The sequence below is a fragment of the Hemitrygon akajei genome, chromosome 1 (genome assembly GCF_048418815.1).
Source record: "Hemitrygon akajei chromosome 1, sHemAka1.3, whole genome shotgun sequence".
NCBI lineage: Eukaryota > Metazoa > Chordata > Chondrichthyes > Myliobatiformes > Dasyatidae > Hemitrygon > Hemitrygon akajei.
The window spans coordinates 21,353,582-21,378,956 of NC_133124.1; positions in this window are offsets into that span (position 1 = coordinate 21,353,582).

Sequence of the window (25,375 nt, forward strand, 5' to 3'; positions counted from 1 at the left end):
CATCCATGCCAAACAGGTCAAAGGGTAGGGTCCAGACTTAAGTGTGGTCGACGGGTCCTTCAGTTTTGAAGGTTCCGCTCAGGGCTAGCAACCCTGATTGGTTAAAAAAAATTGCTACAGAAAGAGCAATGAACAATGAAGAAACCTACTCTAAGACCCAACAAACTCTTCCCTCCTACGTAGCCTTCCACTTTTCTGTCTGTTCTCCTGGCAGTTTTATTCTGCTCCAGATTCAAACATCAGCAATCACCTGTCTCGCCATTAGAGTTAGATCAAAAGACCAGAAGACATAGGAGCAGAATTTGGCCATCAAGCCCATCGAGTCTGCTCCGCCATTCCACCATGGCTGATCCCACATCCCACTCAACCCATACACCTGCCTTCTTGCCATATCTTATAATGCCCTGGCCGATCAAGAAACAATCAACATCTGCCTTAAGTATACACACATATTTGGGGTCCAACACAGTCTGTAGCACAGCATTCCACAGACTTGCTACTCTCTGGTTAAAAAGGTTCCTCTTAACTCTGTTCTAAAAGATCATCCCTCAATTTTCAGGCTTTTCCCTCTAGTTCTGGATATCCCCACCATAGGAAACATCCACTCTATCTAGTCCTTTCAACGTTCGGTAAGTTTCAATGAGATCCCATTGCAGTCTTCTAAGTTCCAGTGAGTACAGGCCCAAAGCTGCCAAACATTCATCATATGTTAACCCCTTTATTCCCAGTATCAGCCTCATGAACCTCCTCTGGATTCTCTCCAATGACAACACATCCTTTCTGAGATATGGGGCCCTAAACTATAGACAATAATCCAAGTGTGACCTTACTAGTGTCTCACAAAAATTCAGCATTATCTTCTTGCTTTTATATTCTATTTCTCTTGAAATAAATGCCCATGTTGCATTTGCCTTCCTTACCACAGACTCAACTTGTAAATTAACCTTCTGGGAGCCCTGCACGAGTCTACGTCCCTCTGCACCTCTGATGTGTGCACATTGTTCTGATTTATATAATAGTCCACACTATTGTTCCTTTTAAAAATGCATTATCATACACTTCCCAACACTGTTTTTCCAATTCTTCCAATTTGTCTAAGTCCTGCTGCAATTGAATTGCTTCCACAACATCACCAACCCCTATACCTTTACTTGTATCATCCGCATACTTTGCCACAAAGCCATCAATTCCATTATGCAAATCATTTGACAAACAATGTGAAAAGTAATGTGTCCAATACTGACCCCTAAGGAACACCACTAGTTATCGGCAGCCAACCAGAAAAGACCCCTTTTATTCCCACTCGCTGCCTCCAGCCTGTCAGCCATTTCTATCCATGCCAGTCTCTTTCCTGTAATGCCATAGGATTTTATTTGTTAAGCAGCCTCATGTGTGGCACCTTATCAAATGCTTTCTGAAACTCCAAGTAACATCCATTGCCTCTCCTTTGTCCATGCTGCTTGTTACTTCCTCCAAGAACTCCAACAGCTTTGTCAAGCAATATTTCCCTTCACAGAAACCATGCTGACTTTGACTTAGAAACATAGAAACATAGAAAATCTATAGCACAACACAGGCCCTTCAGTGCTCAAAGTTGTGCTGAACATTTCCCTACTTTAGAAATTATTAGGCTTACCTAAATCCCTCTATTTTACTAAGCTCCATGTACCTATCCAAAACTCTCTTAAAAGACCCTATCATATCTATCTCCACCACTGTTGCTGGCTGCCCATTCTACGCACTTACCATCCTCTAAGTAAAAAACTTACCCTGACATCTCCTCTGTACCTACTCCCCAGCACCTTAAATCTATGCCCTCTAGTGGCAACCATTTCAGCCATGGGAAAAAGCCTCTGACTCTCCACACGATCAATGCCTCTCACCATCTTATACACCTCTATCAGGTATTTTTCTCTTTAGTCTCTAAGTATCCCGAAACCTCATCCTTAACAGGCTCCAACACTTTCCCAACCACTAAGGTTAGGCTAACCTGCCTATAATTTCCTTTCTTTTACCTTCCTCCCTTCTTAAAGAGTGGAATGACATTTGCAATCTTCCAATCCTTCAGGACCATGCCAGAATCAAGTGAGTCTTGAAAGACCATGACCAATGTATTTGTTATCTCTTCAGCAACCACTCATAGACTCTGGGATGTAGTCCATCTGGTCAGGTGACTTATCCACCTTAAGACCTTTGAGTTTGCCTAGTATTTTTCCTTTGTGTTAGCAATGGCATTCACTCCTGCTCCCTGACACTCATGACCTCTGGCACACTGCTGGTTTCTTCCACCGTTAATACAGATGCAAAGTATCCAGTAAGTTCATCTGCCATTTTTTTGTCCACCATTACTACCTCACCAGTGTCATTTTCCAGTGGTCCAATATTAATTCTTACCTCCCTTTCATTTAATATCCTGCTTTATTTTTATTGGCTAGTCTGTCCTCATATTTTATCTTTTCCTTTCTTATGGTTTTTTAGTTGCTTTTTGTTCGATTTTAAAAGCCTCCCAGTCATCCTACTTCTCACTCACTTTTGCTATCTTCTATTCCCTTTCCTTGGCTTTTCTGCAGCGTTTAACTTCCTTTGTCAGCCACGGTTAGAGAACTTCTTCCTCTGTAGGACACATCTATCCTGCGCGTTGTGAACTTTTCCCAGAAACTTCAGCCATCTCTGCCCCGTCGTCATCACTGCCAGTATCCTCTTCCAATCCACCTGGGCAAGCTCCTCTCTCATGCCTCTGTAATTCCTTCTATTGCATTGCGACACCGATACATGTGAGTTATGCTTCCCCTCTCAAGTTCCAGTAAGAGTTCAATCATATTATAATCACTCTCCCCTAAAGGTTCCTTTACATTAAGCTCCCCAATAAAATCTGGGTTACTACACAATACCCAATCTAAGATAGCTTTTTCCCAAGAAGGCTCAAGAACAAGCGGCTCTAAAAAGCCATCTTGTAGGCATTCAACAAACTCCCTCTCTTGCGATCCAACACCAACCTGATCTTCCCAATCCCTTTGCATATTGAAGTCCCCAGTACAGATGTGTCATTACCCTTATTACATGCTTTTTCCAGCTCCTTTTTGCAATTTCAGCTTGGCTACTCTTTGGAGGCCTATATATGCTTCCCATAATGTTTTTTTTAACCCTTGCAGTTTCTTAACTCCACCCACAAAGTTTCGACATTCTCTGACCCTATGTCACCTCTTTCTAAAGATGTAATTCCATCTCTTACCAAAAGAGCCACACCACCGCCTATGCCTTCTGCCTGTCCTTTCCATAGAAAGTGCATCCTTTGATGTTAAATTAGTTTACTGACTTTGGTGACATCTATCCTGAATGTGTTCATGTTTTAGCTTACTAATATTCCCGTATTAACTTCACTGTTAAAGAGTGCAGCAGCAATAATCAAGTCAGCATGTTGACCCATTGTCCTTGTATGTGAAATATCACGCTTGTCAGCATTAAGTTTCATCTATCCCATTGACATGCTTTGGTTTACGCATTCTGTCACTTCTGAGTTGTTTTCTTTGATTCCACTTCCCGTTTCCTGACATATTGCCAATTTGCAATGAATTTCAGTCACACCATTGATGTAAGTTTGAAGTAGCTGTGATCCTTCAGGTGAGCTATTGAGAAAATCAGTCATTATTTTGTCTCACTGGGTGCAGGATTAAAAGTTCTCTATATGTAACTGTGTACAACTTTGGGATTTCTTTGCAGAATTTATTGAAAGTGTTACAGAGTTATATAATGTATAAACTGTCTCTTCAGCACTTGCCTAATCCAACCACTGTGCTTGTTTAGACTACCCTATTGTATTCTTCCCTCTTGCCCATCAATTCTTCGAACCATCCCAAAAAATCTCACTAAAAAGCATTGCTTTCAATTTACAGTTACTGGTTAACCCACTAACATACGTGTCTTGGGGATGTAGTCCATGATGACCTGCAGAGCACCTCACACAAACATGGGGGAAAACATGCGGATCCCACACTGATACACCCTGTGCTCAAGATTGAGTCCAGGTTCCAGGAACTGTGGGCAGCATCTGCACAGACTATGCCAGTTCCTGCCCAAGTATTGAACTCCTAGAGTCACAGTAAATTTAATTGTGGCAACCTGGCTAACTGTGCTCTGACAGCATGCCTCTTATTAAGATGATGATGGGATTTGGTTGAATTCACTGCTCCATCTTGGACCTGGGACAGCGAGATCTTCTTCAGTGAACCAAATAAGGCCAAGTGAAGGAATAATCATGCATGAACTTGTTGTAAAATGCAAAGATTTATATTCTACAAGTCTAGTTGTTCAGGATTCCCATAGAATGCTGAAGTCTGAACTCACTGCTCAATGACTCTAAGGCAGGGGTTCCCAGTCTGGAGTCTACAGTCCCCTCAGATACTGGTAGGAGTCCATGACACAAGAAAGGTTGGGACCCCCTGCTCTAAAGAATGATAGAGCTATATGGCATGAAATAATGTCTCTGAGTCTGACAGACTCTTCTTCAACAGTCAACCATCCATCTACGCACTACATTGTAGACACCACAGTAATCCCATTTTTCAAAAAAAAAACTTCCCCTGATCTAGTCAATTTACACGAGATTCTATGCACTAGGGCAATTTATAGTGGCCAATTATACTACTAAGCAGCATGCCTTTGGGCTGTGGAAGAAGCTGGAGCACCCGTAAAAAATCCATGCAAACATAGGGACAATAGACAAATTCCACACTGACCGATGTTTCAGGCTGCTTGTAGGTGCATGATAAAATAGCCTACAGTCAGTATGGTTTCCTTCAGGGGGTATCTTGCCTGTCATATCAGTTGGAATTCTTTGAGGAAATTACAAGTAGGCTAGACAAGGGAGATGCAGTGGATGTTGTGTATTTGGATTTTCAGAAGACCTTCGAAAAGGTGCTGCAGATGAGTCAGCTAAAAAAGTTTACAGCCCATGGTATTACAGGGAAGATATTAGCATGGATGGAAGATTGCTGACTGGCAGGAGAGAAAACGTTGGAATAAAGGGGACCTTTTCTGATTAGCTGCCGGTGACTGGTGGTGTATTGCAGGGGCTGGGGTTGGTGTTGCTTCTTTTTACGTTATATGGCAATGATTTATCTGATGGAATTGATGACTTTGTGGCAAATTTACAAATGATACAAAGATAGATAGAGGGGCAAATAGCGTTGAGGAAGGGGGGAATCTGTAGAAAGATTTAGACAGATTAGGAGAATGGTCAGGAGATTAAGTGCATGATCATGCACTTTGGTAGAAGGAATAAGGGTATAAACTATTCTCTAAGCAGGGAGAAAGTTCAGAATTCAGAGATGCTGTGACAGAACAGGTTGGCCATGCTAATTCTCCCGCTTACCTTGCCTGTTTGCCCAGTTAGTTTCTCCTTCCCGTTCTGCCCCTGCTCTGGTTTCCCCTGTAGTTCACATATTTTGCCCTCCCATTCTACAGTTCACTGCTTACACACACAACAGTAAAGCAATCACTAGCTTGGCTAATCAAAACAATCCTTCAGTTAATGTGCTCTACTGGTTTGTAACTCATAAAAATAAGGATTCTAGACACAGGCATTGGGATTGCCCCCTACGCGACTCCCTTGTCCATTCATCTCCCCATCCCTTCCCACCGATCTCCCTCCTGGCACTTATCCTTACGAGAGGAACAAGTGCTACACCTGCCTTTACACTTTCTCCCTCACCACCATTCAGGGCCCCAGACAGTCCTTCCAGGTGAGGCGACACTTCACCTGTGAGTCGGCTGGTGTGGTATACTGCGTCCAGTGCTCCCGGTGTGGCCTTTTATATATTGGTGAGACCCGATGCAGACTGGGAGACCATTTCGCTGAACACCTATGCTCGGTCCGCCAGAGAAAGCAGGATCTCCCAGTGGCCACATATTTTAATTCCACGTCGCATTCTTATTCTGATATGTCTATCCATGGCCTCTTCTACAATCAAGATGAAGCTGCACTCAGGTTGGAGGAACAACACCTTATATACCGGCTGGGTAGCCTCCAACCTGATGGCATGAACATTGACTTCTCTAACTTCCGTTAATGCCCCTCCCCTTCTTACCCCATCCCTGATATATTTAGGTTTTTTTCTGTCTCTGCCCATCACTCTGCCTGTTCTCCATCTCCCTCTGGTGCTCCCCTACCCCTTTCTTTCTCCCTAGGCCTCCTGTCCCATGATCCTTTCCCTTCTCTAGCTCTGTATCCCTTTCGCCAATCACCTTTCCAGCTCTCAGCTTCACCCCACCCCCTCCGGTCTTCTCCTATCATTTCGCATTTCCCCTCCCCCTCCTACTTTCAAATCTCTTACTATCTTTCCTTTCAGTCAGTCCTGACGAAGGGTCTCGGCCCGAAACGTCGACAGTGCTTCTCCCTATAGATGCTGCCTGGCCTGCTGTGTTCCACCAGCATTTTGTGAATATTGAAAGGACTGATAGACTGGACTTGGGGAGGATGGTTCCTATAGTGGGGAGTCTAGAACCAAAGTGCACAGCCTCAGAATAGAAGGACATCCCTTTTGAACAGAGATGAGGAGGAATTTCTGTAGCCAGAGAGTAGTGAATCTGTGGAATTCATGGACATAGATGGCTGTGGAGGCCAAGTCATTACATACATTTAAAGCAGAGGTTAACAGATTCTTGATTAGCAAGGATGTCAAAGGTTACTGGGAGAAGGCAGAAGAAAGGGGTTGAGAAGGACAATAAATCAGCCATGATGGAATGGCGGATCAGACGTGTTGGGTCAAATTGCCCAATTCTGCTCCAATGCCTTGTGGGCTTATGGTCCCTTGCATTGCCAGGTAGTGACAAACCAACACAAGAAAATCTGCAGATCCTGGAAATCCAAAGTAGCGCACACAAAATGCTGGGGGAGCTCAACAGGCCAGGTAGCATCAATAGAAAAGAGTAAACAGCTGACTTTTCAGGCTGAGACCCTTCTTCAGGATGACTACATAAGTTGTGTCACAGATCAGCCCAGAGCTGGGTTATGAGCTGAGAACAGAGAGAGAATTTGAACATTTGGGAAATTTGCAGATCATCTAAGTGCCACTTTATATCCATGTGGCGTGCCCTGGAATGTCGGAGCATTTTATAACTGTGGAAAGATGGGGACTTTTAAAACCTATTCAAGTGGATTTTAAAATATTATAAAAACTGAGAAATGAAAATAGACCAGCAAGTAATTAAAACGATTAGGATAAAATAAATTAATTTACTTACCTGTCCTTATCTTTTCCCTGAGGACTAACCGCATACAAATGAATGAAGTTTCAAACTGTTTGACAGATGTGCCTGGAATAAAACTCTGGGTCAAATATGAAATGCATCTAATTCATCTTTTTGCAAGGCAGTGCTCTTCCTCTGAACTCGGTGGTGAGGTCCGATCATTTGACCTGCATCTGATCACTAGTTCATCTCAGACTTCTGAATATAGCCGCTTATTAGTGGAAGACTTTGCTGAGCTGAGCTGACAGTCTGCAATTCCTGATAGAACTGCTTCCTTACTTTTTAACCTTTCTTACTTCATTTCAGAGTCATAGGAAAGTAGAGCACAGAAACAGGCCCGTCATTTCGTGTATGCAGTAACCTGAACATATAGCCTTTTTTAGAAACTTGAATGGCATACATCCCTCCAAGACGACCACAGCCTTGGTGTGGTTTGGAAGCTTTCGCACCTCAGTGACCCAGAGAGCTATGTTGGCTGGAGTCAGAGCTTTATCCTTTGGCTCTTCGTAGGGTCACCTGTGCCCAACAGGTCAAAGCGAAGATGACCGGCTGAGTGATCCACCGGTCCTCCAGGTTTGGGGAGTCAGCAGAACTGTTACGGAAACAGCAATGAAAAGTCTTTCTACATCTGAGTGTGTTGGTATTTCTGAGTCTCTACCCAGGACTTGCATGACTGACAACAGTGAAAACTGAGAGGAAGATATTGCCATGATGAAGGAAGCCCTGAACACTACCAGAGATGGGGGACTTCCATTGCTGCCCCAAACACCAGAAAGGTAACAGGCAGTAATGAATGAATGAAGGGCATACTTTTCAAAATCAGGAACATTTCAAAATTAATTTCAGTACAAATATATGATCTTTATTGATTCATACACTACATTTTTCATGTCAGTGCTTTAGGATAAATTGCAGGAAAAATTCATGTGATCATTAATTATGCCCAATGCCACACTGAACAAACAGACAACAATGGGCAATACAAGAATCCTTAAATCTCCTTCTTACTTTACTCAGGTGAGAAATATAATTTAATGCTCTATTTGATTCATATTCACATCAAAGTCACAAGCACGATGGCCCTCTTTGTACGTGAGTACCATGGATCTCTTAATGTTACTCTTCAGCTCATATTCCATTTAAATAATTCTCCATTTCAATAATCACTGGTAATTATTCTTTTGCGGTTTGCAGTCTATACTGTTTTATTAGTGTAACTTGAGTTATTCATTTATTTTGCATTGATCGTAAAACAAGTTGCAAGACATCACTGCTATCTGCCAAAGTTAATGTGTATGACATGTGGAGCAGATACAGTATATAACTCTTTGTTGACTCTCTCTTCCTTTGATCCTGTTACATTTTGTTAACTTATCTTTCCTTATTGTTTGCAAAGTCCCAGTGGATTTCCAGCAAAAGCCATTCTCATTAATTCCGACTCTTTTTCAGGACAGCCATTAATCTTGCTTATTTCATTTTGTCAAATAGCTTTGCATAATCAATGGTGCATAGACACTTTGTTATTTATCTGGAATGTTTAGCTATCATTCTCAAATCATACAGTAGTCTGCCTGCTGCCTATTCTTGAGAAAAATAAAACATCTGATATCAAGAAATTTCTTTATTTCATGTATCTGATCTTAAAACAAACATTTAATTTTTTGCAGAAGCTTCTGACTTGCACCTTCAAGGACTTCTTCAACTCACATTGTAAAAGATTATTACTTATTTGCACAAGTTTGGCTTTGCACATTGATTGATTGTCACTCTTCGTGTATGTTTTTTTTTCATTGTTTCTATTGCAGTTTTTTAATTTTCCTGTAAATGCTACATGAAAATATATCTAAGGTAATATAGGGTTAGCTGGCCAGTTGGTGTAGCGGCATCAGCACTGGAGTCTGAGGCCAGTGGACATGGGTTCGAATCCAGCCAGCTCCCTACATGCTTTCCATCCGTGCTGGGTTGAGCATCGAGCTAGCAATTTGGACTCATAAAAAACAGACTAAATGCTAAAGAAATGGCAAGGTTCCTGCCTGCTGCACCACAAGGCACAGAAAGGGATAATATAAGGTTACATATATGTACTTGGATAATAAATTTCCTTTGAACATTGATATCAAGGTCCATCTGCTCAGAAAGTATTGCTGGTATGCTAGATTAGAGGGCTTCATTCAGTGATATTAATAGCTGCCTAGTACTATTTCTAGAATTATTCTTTAAAGTTGCATATGATTTTGCAGACCACTCAAGAGATGTATAATAGTGTTGTTCGTTCAATTAGAATTCCAATCAGCACTTAAATAAACCAAGCATGTGTACAGATACTGCTGTTCAAGAACTGGAGTCATTAATTAAAAATACTAGCATATATTATTTGGCCCTTTAAGATCGTCTTGACTTTCAGTTAACTCATGGCTGATTGTATAGTGTTTTAATATATTAGTAATATTTAAGTAAAGTTGTAAATATATCATTTGATTAAATTGTTTAAATAATTCTTTATGGTTATTGCATATGTGGGAAGAACGTGAATGGCATATGTCATTCTGCTGCCACATCATATGTGCACGCTTTCCTTAAAATAAAATAAACAAAGTTATGCTCACATTCCCATCTCCCTTTTTTTCCTTTCAATTAGTTTTTTTTGTTTTGGAGTTATAAAACATAACAGTTGTGATGAATAAGTTTTAAACTAAACCGAGATGATCTGTTGAAGCGCAGCAAGATGTTCGAGTTAAAGGAAATGTTCAGCGAGACGTTCGATTTATAATAGGAGCAGCACATCACATGTCTCCTCAGAGAAGAAGATGATCAAGTTTAAAACAAAAAGCAGCAGATGGATGAGTTCACGGGTTCAAAAACAGGGAGATAATAATCATAAATAAAAAGAAAGAACCGACTTGGCTGGCTACATCTGAAAGATAGACATGTGTAATTGCACAAAAGATAACTGGAATATGTACATAAAACAAATTGAGCAGTATTATGAAACAAACTAAATAGCCTATGAAAATCAAGTATGATTTTGTAGAGTGCATTGGATTAAAAGGCATATATTTTGCTGTGAAGTATGACTGCTCCAACCAAGCCAGCTGAAATGAAATTCAAAAACATTTAGAAGTGAAACCATTGTTGATTGCAGAACACTTTAGATTTCATAAGTGGAAACAACAGGAAGGGGAGTCCACTTCAGTGTTGCTAGCTGAATTGAAGAGATTGTCCGAGCATTGTCAGTTCAGAGATGGGCTTAATGATGCACTGAGATTGTTTAGTTTGTGGAATCTTACAAGAAAGCACTCAAAAATGGCTCCTATCTGAAGCACAACTCACATTTAAAAGAGCAGTTGAAATAGTTGTATCAATGGAAACAGCAGACAGAGATGAAATTGAGCCGCAGGCAGGAATGAAAGTGACTGCAAGCAAAATTGTAATGTCTAAACAGAAAGCAACCTGGCTGAAAACGTTATGTTACCATTGTGGCAGGGGCTTACAAACACCATACCGGTGCAGGTTTAAAGATGAAACCTGCAGAAAATGCAACAAAATAGGACAAATATGAAGAGTAGGTCAGATAGACAAAAATAAATGATCTGCACAGAGAAGAAAAAAAGATAAAAAGTCAAGTTGGAGCTTCAGAAGGAGCACAGATCTGCAAGCTGTAATGATGAGCATGACACAGAGCTGGGTAAACTTCAGATTTACAATCCACTGATTTATCTGCCACATTCTATGTAGTGAATTAAGAAAGGTACTGGATGATGCCAAAGCTGTCTCCATGCTGTGCACTATGAACCATCGTGCAATAGAGAACAAACAGATGTTGCTGCCAAAATTTGCGCCTCTGTTTGGAAAGCATTTTGCACCAAGGAAGGAACATGCTGCTCAGAAAATTCATGAAAGTGATGAAAGCAGTGGTCCGACTATAGCAAGTTTTATAGGCAACATATCTGAGAAACTTTCCAATATGTTAATGGGGAGTTACTTGCTTTAACCTAAAAGAGAGTTCAAGGAGCTTCAGGAGAGTTGCAAGCATTCGGCTTTTGTGAGTGTAAAGAACCAGGGTAATGGGGCGGTAAATTGGATTAGTAAGTATGCAGATGATACTAAGGTAGGTGGCGTTGTGGATATTGAAATAGGTTTTCAGAGCTTGCAGAGAGATTTAGGCCAGTTAGAAGAGTGGGCTGAACAATGGCAGATGGAGTTTAATTTTGATAAGTGTCAGGTGCTATATATTGGTAGGAATAATCCAAATAGGACATACATGGTAAATAGTAGGGCATTGAAGAATGAAGTAGAACAGAGTGATCTAGGAATAATGGTGCATAGTTCCCTGAAGGTTGAATCTCATGTGGATAGGGTGATGAAGAAAGCTTTTGGTATGCTGGCCTTTATAAATCAGAGCATTGAGTATAGGAGTTGAGATGTAATGTTAAAATTGTACAAGGCATTGGTGAGGCCAAATTTGGAGTATTGTGTACAGTTCTGGTCACCGAATTTTAGGAAAGATGTCAACAAAATAGAGAGAGTACAGAAAAGATTTACTAGAATGTTACCTGGGTTTCAGCACCTAAGTTACAGGGAAAGGTTGACAAGTAAGGTCTTTATTCTTTGGAGTGTAGAAGGTTGAGGGGGGACTTGATTGAGGTATTTAAAATAATGAGGGGAATAGATAGAGTTGACGTGGATAGGCTTTTTCCATTGAAAGTAGGGGAGATTCAAACAAGAGGACATGATTTGAGAGTTAGGGGGCAAAAGTTTAGGGGTAACATGAGGAGGAATTTCTTTACTCAGAGAGTGGTAGCTGTGTGGTACAAACTTCCAGTAGAAGTGGTAGAGGCAGGTTCAGTATTGTCATTTAAAGTAAAATTGGATAGGTATATGGACAGGAAAGGAATGGAGGGTTATGGGCTGAGTGCGGGTCAGAGGGACTAGGTGAGAGTAAGTGTTCCGCATGGACTAGAAGGGCCGAGATGGCCTGTTTCCTTGTTGTAATTGTTACATGGTTTATATGGTTAACCAGAATGTACTCTGGTTAAGGTTATTGCATGAACTTCAAGTGGAAACAAACGGTGCTTGTAAAAGTAGATGCAAAGACCAAAGGTCACCTGGATGAATGGACGGCTGAATAGAAAGGATTCAATGGAGAAAAAAAAAGGGATTCAACAGATGATATTGTGGGCGTGGAAACCTAGAAGTGAGATCAGATTATAAAGGAGAAGAAAGGTGCCTAGAGTTGTCAAAGCCACTTCCTGCAGTCTTAGACCACCACATCTACCACAAAGTAGGCACCAGAACCTGAGAATTTTTCATAGCCACAAATCCCATCTGCAAAGCAAAGTGACCTCCCTTGTCAGGAAAGTTGTTATCCCACAGCGAGTAAATCTTTAGACCTGAATGAGGCAATTTAAAACTTACTATATTGTGGATGTATCCTGTATATAGTAATTATATGATATAGCAAAATGTATATATAATATATGTATATAAGTTGAGATGCATTCTATATTGAGTTGGAGTTTAAAGCTAAGCAGAGGGGAGTGTTGCATATTTAATATTTCAGTAATATTTGAATAATATTTAAATGTATTCTTTGATTAAGCATTCTCTGTTGTTTATATAATTCTTTACCGGATATATGTAAAAGCACATGAATGGCATATGTTATTATGCTGCCACAACATATGTGTGCACCTCACTTAAAGTAAATAACAAAGCTAGACTCACATTCCAGGCTTCCTTGTTTTCCTTTCAATTAGTTTTTTTTTCTGTTCTAGAGTTACAAAACAAAACAGACTGGCTTCTTATTTCTTTTTACCTATTACGAATCCATATAACTTAATACCATCGCTCAAGAATGCAGTAATCTTAGTTTTTGTGAATTATAGAAAAGAGAATCTGAAGAAGCAATGGTCTGGGAAATAAAAAGCCTGTTAATCAAGTTTGTGAAATGACCGCAGATTGAATCAATGCTGTTATGGGATTCTGTGAATAGGAATATAGATTTCCTGTCACACTGTTTTTTTTCTTATTGGATTCTTTTGTGATTTTTATAATTTCCATGGAGTTAAGGGCAGCTGCTTCCATAAATTGTACAAAATATCTATTAGATAATATTCTTCATATCTCAGGTTAGGGCACAGCCAAGTTTATTTCTAAAGGCATAAGAGTATGTTGTTTGATTTCATGTCATTGTTGTCTATTGGGCACCCCACTAATAGGTCTTTTAAAGTCTTGGTTTTGAATCAATTGATCAGTCCACTGCAGTGAATTCAAACAAATTACATAATTGCATCACTCTATATATAATGTAACAGAGAAGGGAAAATATCTGGCATTCTTTATTTTAGAATAAAGTCAAAGAGTTTGGAAGAGATAGCACCAAGCAAATGTCTTAGGCACACATATATAGCAAGAGAACTAAGACTTTTGCAGAGTACTGTATTTGTCAATGTGAAGCAGAGAGCATGTTTGTAAATCTGACAGGAATAAATATGTTGGGAATGATGAGGGTGGGGTGCCACTGGATGGGTGTGAGTAAACTTTTCAAACTTCTGAAAAATCAGCCCAGTAACATAACGCACAGCTAGCAGAACTCCTCCACCATGGTGCCAGAGAACTGGGTTCGGTCCTGAACTTGGGCCATGACTATAAATATCCTTCCTGTGACTACATAGCTTTCTTTAGGTCCTCTGGAATACCCTTACATATCAAAGACACTCTGATTGGTAAGTTCATTGGCCAAAAGTGGTAGAATCTGGTGGAAGTTGATGATATTGGGTGGCAGGGTAGCACAGTAGCAGTTTGCAGCAGAGCAACGTAGTGGGTAGCACAACGCTTTACAGTGCCAGGAACAGTTCACTGTTCCTGCTGTTGTCTATAAGGACTTTCTACATTCTGCCCAGGACCGCATGGGTTTCCTCCGTGTGCTCTGATTTCCTCCCACAGTCCAAAGACGCAGGGTAATTGGTCATTGTAAATTGTCCCCTGATTAGCCGAGGGTTGAATAGGTGGCTTGTTGGGTGGCACAGCTCGAAGGGCCGGGAGACCCTTCCACACTATATCTCAGTAAATTTTTAAAAAGTAAAATAGCATTTTGTACATTCTCCCTGTGACCACAAGGGTTTCCTCCTAGTGCTCTGGTTTCCTTACATATTGAAGCAAGGATGTAATGTTGAGACTTTATAAAGCACTGGAGAGGCCTCACTTGGAGTATTGTGAACAGTTTTGGGCCTCTTATCTGAGAAAAGATGTGCTGAACCTGGAGAGGTTTCAGTGGAGGTTCACGAAAGTAATTCCAGGATTGAAGGTCTTGTCATACGAAGAGTGTGTGACGGCTCTGGGCTTGTATTCACTAGAATTCAGAAGAATAAGGGGTGACCTCATTGAAACCTACCAAACAGTGAAAGCCCTTGATAAGGTGGATGTGGAAGGAATGTTTTCTATGCTGGAGGAGTCTAGGACCAGAGGACACAGCCTCAGAGTAGAGAGTCTTCCTTTTAGAATGAATAAGGATGAATTTCTTTAGCTGGAGCAGTGAATCTGTGCAATTCTTTGCCACAGGCAGCTGTGGAGGACAAATCTTTATGTATATTTAAGACAGAGGTCGATAGATTCTTGATTGGTTAGGGCATGAAGAGATACGGGGAGAAGGCAGCAGAATAGAGCTGAGAATAAAATGGATCTGCTGTGATGAAATAGTGGAGCAGACTTGATGTGAAAAACAGCCGAATTCTGCTCCTATATCTTATGGTCTTAAGGTCTATATTCCAAAAGATATATGGGTTAAAGTTAGGAAAGTTGTGAACATACTACATTGACGCCAGAAGCGAGGCAACATCCTCAGGCTGTGTTGGTTGTTGACGCAAATGACACATTTCACTGTATGTTTTGATGTTTCAATGACATGCGAGTGATATAACAAATCTAATCTAATGTAAAAAAAAGCATATAGAAAGGACTGAATGCAGAATTAATGTAAACGAGTGTACCTGCCAGCTCCCAGGCTCACTTCTGCCACTGCATGTATGGAGTCTGTACATTATTCCCGTGATCATGTGATTTCCTCTGGAAGCTTTGGCTTCGTCCCACAATCGAAGGATGTCCAGGTCAGGAGGCTAGTTGGTCACATTGGGTGGCACAGACCCATTCAATTGAATGGACCTGTTATCATGCTGTATCTCTAAATAAAATTACTAAGTTGAAATTGTCATTCTAAAATTGCATTCACATTTTGTCATCAAGACTTGAGGAGACTGATCACTGGTATCAAAAAACTGAGTTTCAAGAATGACTGAATAAGTTAATGTTCCGGATGCATCTGATTTGAAATGAAGGTGACTAAGAAAAGAGGTTGTACAAGTTATTAAATGTCAAACTGAATTACCTCAGTAGAATTATGTACACATTTACAGAACGTCCATTTGATGCATTTGTTCTTTACCAGTGTTATGCGTTTCTCAGTGTATTTCATTTAACCATTTAGCGTCATCTCTCTCATATATTAACTTCCTCTTTCTTGTAGGCACTTACAAGAAAATAAAGATGTACAATGGCTATATCTATAGTATTAAGTAAGTTGTTCCTGCTTGTTTATCCTGTAATATTATATCTGGAAGATTACAATGGATTGTCCTATCTGTAACAATGGATCAGTCATAATATAATCTGTAGGACTTTGACTCAAAAAGTGGATCGGGCTTGCATTTATAGTAAGGTATAGTGTCTTTTATGAGTTTGTATTTTAAAGATTTTTGTGAATGACATTTGCCACTTGATTGTAAGTAATCAGATTGAGCTCAACTGTTGCAGGATCTTGTAACGTGTTGGATTGTTTCTAGTTTCTCTTGGCATTTTCTGCATTTATTATCTTGAATTTGTTGATCTTCTATTCTGTATTTTTGATCTTTTTTTTTGTGTTAACCACCTGGTCCTGTATTGTCACAAGGAACCCTTTTTTTTCTGCTAAGAGATCTCCAACTCTGAGCCAGGCCTTCCTAGCTTCCTTGTCAACAGCTAATCTTGTCATATCACAGGGATTTCTTCCATTGAAGAGAGCAGGTTTAAAGCTAGAGAAAATGATAGTAGGCTTAGAGATGTTCTGAAAAATGTCTTGATTTATTTTGATAATGATAGTTCTTGCTAATCGGTTTTTAATAGCTAAGGTCTTTATAGTATGCCAATGTTTCCATCAGATATTGTCGGAATTTCAGAAGAATTGGGTATAGTTTGTACAGTATATATTCAGAACTTCTATCAACTATGATGTTCCTTAAAGTTGTTATAGTTGGGGGTGTAATGAGGACAAGCTCCCACTACCTATTAAATTCTCCCAAAGGCTTGTACCTCAAATTGACCCTAACAACCAAGTCCAGCTCCTGGCCTTCACCTGTTGCTCAGCAACTAGGCTTGGCAGAACTGTTTCTACTAACAGGAGAAGGGGCAAAAGGGGGCTACTGGAGCTCATCAACTGTGGTTGGCAGCTCATCTAGGAGAATAAAACACTGAACTCAAACCTCTACTGCTATACCCACTCATGGGGAAGGTCGCGGGAGTAAACCCAGAGAGTAAATTCCAGAGTTGGAGTCCCTAAGGCAGACCTACATTGAGTTCAATGTTGACTGGCAATTCCTTCATTGCTGCTGGTATCAAACTGCATCAGTCTCTGTCACTTCTTTGGGTTCCTCAGATACATGGAGAAGGGGAGCCTGCTACATTGCTCTCCATATCATATTTCCCAGGCTTGCATACCTAGACAGCTAGGATGCAGCATCCATCGTCAATTCTGACTGACAGAGGCCCTCACGTCATATTAACCATACGTGTTGGACAGAATCAAATGTGTTTTGGTAGTTGATGTAACTACATTAAAGGTTTCTGCTTTTCCTCTGGACTTGATTCAGAATGACAGAATTTATTGTAACAACCTGAGAAAGTTTTCCTTGCTAATACAATGGTTTCTCTGTAGCACAGTGTTTGGGTTGTGAGTATGGGGGCTTTGGAATGTGCTTTGGCCAATGAGAGGAGACGTTTTTCTTTCTTGTGTGCCCAAGAGAAGGTTTTGTGGTCTTTTGTTCGACGGAAGATAGAGAGATAAGATGCCAGGACGGGGAAGTCGTAGACTGCAGGATGGAGTGGACTTGGAACGGGGTTGGGAGTTGACACCCGAGGTGGGGGGGGGGGGGGGGAAGTGATGGAGAACGAAAAGACTGGCAAACAGTGAGCTCTAACATTGTGCATTAGATTGTTTCATGAGAATGGGCCCTTTTTCTTTTGGTTTTCTTTACTATCCCTATAATCAAATTACAAATTAAAAAGCTCAATTGTTTAATTGCACATTGTGGACTGTTTGTTATTTTGTGGTACTGATTTGTAACAGGGGAACACATCATGCAGCATCTACGCAAACAAGATTTCTCAAGTCTGGCCAGGCTGGAGGCTGTCTTCACCTAGATTGAGCCGCTAGCTGAATCTAGGGTTACACTATTATCAGTTATTCTTTACATACTTTCATTCCTTTTCATATCCTCTCTGCTCTTTAAGTATACTGTTTTATCTAAGTGAGTGGTGATTAGTTGCAAAATGCACTAAGTTATAATTTTATATATAGTCTGTAAACAAGTTAAAGGATAAATGTTTTGATGAGATTTCTCCATTAGGTAAGAGATATGTTTTACCTTCTGTCAAAATTTTGGGTACTTTTTCAGGATAAAAAAAATTTGATCTGTATTTATAGGTACATATGAAGGCAAGTAAATTTTAATAACAATAATTATGAATACTGTCACTGCCATTATTATTATTATTATTATTATTATTATTATTATGTGTTTGGATTCAAAGTTGTAGTAAACTCATATCTGTTATCATTGCGTATGAGACAACTGCTGTTGTTGGCATTGCAGAGTTTCTGCTTTTTAAAGCTTGTAGCATTTTATCAATATTTAGTTTGAGCTAGATGCATTAATATTACTTTATTGGCTAGATTTGCTGCATAGTTTATAGTGCGAGGATAAAAGTCTAAAAGCACATGCAATCAGACTCAAGGATAGCATCTATCCCAATGACCATTAAATAGTTCCCTCGTACAATAAGATAGAATGTAGATCACACGATCTATCTCGTTATGATCTTGCACATTATGTATTGTTTACCTGCACTGCACTTTCTCAGTAGCTGTTGCATTTTTATTACTTTACCTTGTTCTACCTCAGTGCACTGTATAATGAACTGATTGTAATGAACAGTATGCAAAGCAAGCTTTTCACTGTAGTTCAGTATATGTGACAATAATAAACCAATTCCAGTTTCCATTCCTAAAATGAATGATTTTCAACCCAATAGAAATGATTTAACCCTCTACTATGAGGAAGAATTAATTACAATTTACCATTCCAGATTACTAACTTTTGAATATCTTTAGTTCTCCATTTGGTAAAGAAAAAAGGACCCGGAGGCATGGAAAAAGCAGTTTTAGCTAAATGGTGCAAATCTTAGGATATTTTTTCACATAGTTTCAACTAACTGTATCAAAATATTATCTCTTTATATTTTTCATGCAGTACCATGGTACCATAATTTAAATGATAGTATTTTTAAAACACCATGATATTATTATGGATTGGAAACCTATTATCTATAATTTGTATGCAAAATAGTTGGATGTTGAATAGTAAAACTAGAAATTTGTGTTAATTTTTTAGGCTAAACTATCTGATCTAAGAGACTTTACATATTTTGCTAATTAAACCCTCATCAAAATATGGAAGAAAAGTATTTTTACTGAGATTTTAATTAAACTAAGAAATGAGGGGGGAAAACAGTCATTTTTGTAGTGTGCATCATGCTTGGAGAACATCAGTTGCAAGGATCTGATAAAATGTACCAAATATTCTGTACAGTCAATTTCAAGTTAAGAGTGACAATCAAGAGAACAATAGCTCTCAAAACTGCAAAGTAATACTGAGCTATATCAACTGCTGCTAACAAAGAAATTTAAATGCAAAGCAGAAAAGCAGATTTGGATGATATGCCAAAGATTAATGCACCATTAAGCTCATGGAGGAAATGACCTGAGCTTGTCACAAGAAGATCAAAAGAGTAAAGATAGATTGTGGATGTATTTTTTTAAACTTGGATAAAGATAAAAGTGCCCTTGAAGTAACTTATGGCACATGCTATTATGACACTTTTACAATATTTCATGTAATCCTCCTTAAATAGTTAAGTTCCCAAAGATTGTCCAAGGATTTCTTTTGATTTAATCAGGGTTGGGCAGATCAATAAAAGATATGCAGTGCCTGTAATTTCATACACTGGACTGGACATAACATTTTGGGAGGCTGGGAAACTTTTTATTTCACGGTTTCATCTTCCAAGTAATCCTGAATTACATAAGGAAAGTTGTGAGGGAGCTTAAAAAGTTCCTGCAGTGCTTTACAATAGCAGCTCTCTGAACTAATCAATAGCCCTTGAAAGTTGTATAACATGTGTTATTCTCTCTAATGCTGGTTAAAATTGAATGCAATGCATTGTTTCACAGAGCCTAGAAAGTTTCTCGAGAAATACTAAAAAAAACATTTTCAATGTCAAACTGCCTGTATGCCCAAAGGACAAAATGCAGGTGAAGCAGCAGGACACCACCAAATAATGAATGCTGGAACTTTGATGTATGGCTAACCTACATTCTCTTGACTCATTTTGGGACATACACCTTGCACTCTGGCCTCATATTCAAGCTTTCAGTTTCAGTCGGTGCTGATCACATTGATCGTCAGTAAGTGCAATTACTCAATCACACACCCAGTAACCAGATAGAAGTGATTGAAGGGCACAGTGGACAGCACAGTTTTCATTTGTTGCTCTGATGTATCTTAGCCAACCAGTTTGATAAGTAGGGATGTCCTCTCCAAAGGAGACCAAGAGACTTTTCAAGCACGGTAGACAGAGCCTGAAAATTCACATCAATATAAGAAATGAAGAACATGATATTGCTATAAAATTTGCTTACTGATGCTATATATAGAGTTATTATCAGGATATACTTTATCAAACCTATTTCCCAACAGCTGGACTACAAACCATAGAGCAAACCAATCAATCAGATTAGGAGTTACCCATTGCACTTGAACACAAATCCACACCCCTCAGCCACTTCTCACAAATTTCACACGCTGCCAGATATTCAGCCTGAGCAGCTACGTTAACTGGACATATGTCTAGACACACACTGCCATCTCCTCTCAGAGAGAAGCACAACGCAATGCAGTATTAGCAAACAAGTGGGGCATAAATGGGATTCCAACGACTTAAACCCTTGGAGAAGCGGGAATATCCATGGCGATCTATTGTAAAAAGGGGAAATAGAATGATAAACAATGAAAATGCAATCTGATGAATAGGGGGCAGCATGTTAGCATGACGGTTAGCGCAACACTTCCCAGCTCCACTGTAAAATCTGGGCTTGATTTCCTTTTCTGTCTGTAAGGAGTTTGTACATTTTCCATGTGTCTGTGTAGGTTTTCTCTGCGTGCTCTAGTTTTCTCCCACATTCCAAAAATGTATGGTTAGGGTTGGAGAATTGTGGGCATGCAGTGTTGGTGCGGAAGTGTGGTGACACTTGCACAGTGCTCAGCACAGTCTTCGCTGATAGAATTTGACACATAGGATTCATTTCTCTGTATATTTCAATGTACATGTGACAAATTAAGCTAATCTTTGTCTTTAGTTCTCTTACCTACTCCTCCTCCATTGTATCTCCCCTCCCTTATAATAAGACACACTAATGTTCCCGAGCTTCATTTACATGTAAATCATATGTTTTTGAAACTTAACATTAAGCCTTGTTCAGAGGTGCTCAGTTATACCTCTTAGCTCAGAGATCAACTTCATAGTTAGACGGATGGTGGGACAAACTCGATCCCAGAAACTTGAACACGTAGTCCATCAGAACATATTAACATTTCCATGGAGGGTCTAGAGCAGGGGTTTCCAGCCTCTTTTATGCCATGGGCCAAAGACATTAAGCAAGGGGACCGTGGACCCCAATTTCGGAACCCCGGTCTAGAGAAAGCTGCACCTTTGGAAGTGTCATCTTTTAAATGAAAAGTTGAACGCACACTTTGTACTCCCACATACATGTAAAATACTCCATAGCCATTTGAATAAAATATTATATGTTTTTGCTTGTATTTATCTGTCCACCAGAATAACCAGAACAGTAGCCTAGTAGTTAGTGTAATGCTGTACAGTACCAGTCACCTGAGTTCATTTCCCACCGCTGTTGGTAAGGAACTTGTAGGTCCTCTCCCTGACCATGCTGGTTTTCCTCTGGGAACTCTGATTTCCTCCTACTATCCAAAGACGTTCGGGTTGGTAGATTAATTGATCAAGTAGTTGTAACTGGGTGGTGTGGTTTTATTGGGCCTGTTATCATGCTGTATCTCAAAATGAAGTAGATTATCTGGGCATTGATCTCACTGCTGTTTGCAGGACATCGCAGTGCACATATTGCGTGTTGTATTTGTCTTGTTTCCTGCAATTTCAATGCAGGATTACTCTACCATTTAGCACATTGGTGTCCTTGCAGGATGCGAGTTCTTTTTTTCTTCCCCTAAATGCAATTTACAGATCAAGGTAGCCACTTCTCAAATATGAAAACAATGCATTAATTTTAGTGAAGAGTTCAAAGTACAAAGTTCAAAGTAAACTTAATATCAAAGTACTTAAATATATATTTCATCATATACAACCTTGAGATTCATTTTCTTGTAGGCATACTCAAGAAGTCCAGTAACTATAGTGGAATCTATAGGTAGAAAAGGGAGGAAGTCCTGAAAACAGACTACTGGGAGTTAGGAAAGAAGTTGAGAAGTAAGACCTCAGAGGTAGTAATCTCAGGATTACTGCCTGTGTCACATGACAGTGAGTACAGGAATAGAATGAGATGGAGGATAAATGTGTGGCTGAGGGATTGGAGCAGGGGGCAGGGATTCAGATTTCTGGATCATTGGGACCTCTTTTGGGGCAGATGTGACCTGTACAAAAAGGACGGGTTGCACTTGAATCAAAGGGGGACCAATATACTGGCGGGAAGGTTTGCTAAGGCTATTGGGGAGAGTTTAAACTGGAATTGCTGGGGGGGTGGGAACCAAACTGAAGTGACAGAAGAAAGGGAGGTTGGCTCACAAATAGAGAAAGCTTGGAGACAGTGTGAAAGGGAGGATATGCAGGTGATAGAGAAGGGACGCGCTCAGACCGATGGTTTGAGATGTGTCTATTTTAATGCGAGGATTATCATTAATAAAGCAGATGAGCTTAGACCGTGGATCAGCACTTGGAGCTACGACGTTGTGACTGCTACAGAGACTTGGATTGTGCACGGGCAGGAATGGCTACTTCAAGTGTCAGGCTTTAGATGTTTCAGAAAGGATAGGGAGGGAGGCAAAAGAGGTGGGGGCATGACACTGTTGATCAGAGATAGTGTCATGGCTGCAGAAAAGGAGGAAGTCATTGAGGGGTTGTCTACGAAGTTGCTGTGGGTGGAAGTTAGGAATAGGAAGGGGTCAATAACTCTGCTGGGTGTTTTTTAAAGGCCGCCCAATAATAAGAGACATCAAGCAGCAAATAGGGAGACAGATTCTGGAAAGAAGTAATAATAACAGGATTGTTGTGGTGGAAGATTTTAATTTCCCAAATATTGATTGGCATCTCCCCAGAGTGAGGAGTTTAGGTGGGGTAGAGATTGTTAGGTGTGTTCAAGAAGGTTTCTTGACACAATATGTAGATAAGCCTACAAGAGGAGAGGCTGTAGTTGATCTGGTATTGGGAAATGAACCTGGTCAGGTGTCAGGTTTTTCAGTGGGAGAGCATTTTGGAGAAAGTGATCACAATTCTATCTCCTTTGCCATAGCAGACAAGTTAGGGAAATGTTTAATTGGAGTAAGGGGAAATAAGAAGCTATCAGGCAGGAACTTGGAAGCATAAATTGGAGACAGATGTTCTCAGGGAAACGTACGGAAGAAATGTGGCAAATGTTAATGGGATATTTGCGTGGGGTTCTGAGTAGGTACGTTCCAATGAGACAGGGTAAAGATGGTAGGGTACAAGATCCATGGTGCACAAAGGCTCTGTAAATCTAGTCAAAAAGAAAAGAAGAGCTTACGAAAATTTCAAAAAACTAGGTAATGATAGAGATCTAGATGATTATAAGAGTAGCAGAAAGGAGTTTAACAGTGAAATTAGGAGAGCCAGAAGTGGCCATGAGATGGCCTTGGTGGACAGGCTTAAGGAAAACCCCGGGGCATTCTACAAGTATGTGAAGAGCAAGAGGATAAGACGTGAGAGAAAAGGACCATTCAAGTGGACAGTGGAAAAGTGTGTATGGAACCGGAGGAAATAGTGGATGTACTTGATGCTTCAGTATTCACTATGGAAAGGATCTTGGCGATTGTAGGGATGACTTGCAATGAACTAAAAAGCTTGACCATGTAGATATTAAGGAAGAAGATGTGCTGGAGCTTTTGGAAAGCATCAAGTTGGATAAGTCACCGGGACCGGACAGGATGTATCCCAGGCTACTGTGGGAAGGAAGGGAGGAGATCACTGAGCCTCTGGTATTGACCTTTGCATCATCAGTGAGGACAGAAGAGGTTCCAGAGGATTGGAGGGTTGCGGATGTTGTTCCCTTATTCAAGAAAGGGAGTAGGGATAGCCCAGGAAATTATAGGCCAGTGAGTCTTACTTCAGTGGATGGTAAGTTGATGGAGAAGATCTCGATATGCAGGATTTATGAACATTTGGAGAGGCATAATATGATTAGGAATAGTCAGCATGGCTTTGTCAAAGGCAGGTCGTGCCTTACAATCCTGATTGAGGTTTTTGAGGATGTGACTAAACACATTGATTAAGGAAGACCAGTAGATGTAGCGTATATGGATTTCAGCAAGGCATTTGATAAGGTACCCCATCCAAAGCTTATTGAGAAAGTAAGGAGGAATGGGATCCAAGGGGACATTGCTCTGTGGATCCAGAACTGGCTTGCCCACAGAAGGCAAAGAGTGGTTGTAGACGGGCCATATTCTGCATGAGGCTGGTGACCAGTGTTGTGCCTCAGAGATCTGTTCTGGGACCCCTACTCTTCGTGATTTTTATAAAATACCTGAATGAGGAAGTTGAGGGATGGGTTAGTAAATCTGCTGATGACACAAAGATTGGGGGTGTTGTGAATAGTATGGAGGGCTGTCAGAGGTTACAATGGGACATTGATAGGATGCAAAACTAGGCTGAGAACTGGCAGATGGAGTTTAACCCAGATAATTGTGAGGTGGTTCATTTTGATAGGTCAAATATGATGGCAGAATATAGCATTAATGGTAGTCTCTTGGCAGTGTGGAAGATCAGAGGGATCCTGGGGTCCGAGTCCATAGGACACTCAAAGCTGCTACGTAGGTTGACCCTGTGGTTAAGAAGGCATACGACACATTGGCCTTCATCAATTGTGGGATTGAGTTTAAAAGCCGAGAGGTAATGCTGCAGCTATATAGGACCCTGGTCAGACCCCACTTGGAGTACTGTCCTCAATTCTGATCGCCTCACTACAGGAAGGATGTGGAAACCATAGAAAGGGTGCAGAGGAGATTTACAAGGATTTTGCCTGGATTGGGGAGCATGTCTTATGAGAATAGGTTGAATGAACTCGGACTTTTCTCCTTGGAGTGAAGGAGGATGAGAGGTGACCTGACAGAGGTGTTCAAGGTAATGAGAGGCATTGATCGTGTGGATGGTCAGAGGCTTTTCCCCAGCACTGAAATGGCTAGCACAAGAGGGCATAGTTTTAAGGTGCTTGGAAGCAGGTACAGAGGAGAAGTCAGGGGTAAGTTTTTTACGCAGAATGTGGGTGAGTGCGTGGAATGGGCTGCCAGTGGCAGCGGTGAAGGCAGATACGATAGGATCTTTTAAGAGACTCCTGGATGGCTACATGGAACTTAGAAAAATAGAGGGTTGTGGGTAAAACCTAGGTAGTTCTAAGGTAGGGACATGTTCTGCACAGCTTTGTGGGCCGAAGGGCCTATATCATGTTGTAGGTTTTCTATGCTTCTATGTTTCTATGTAATCAATGAAAGACACTATC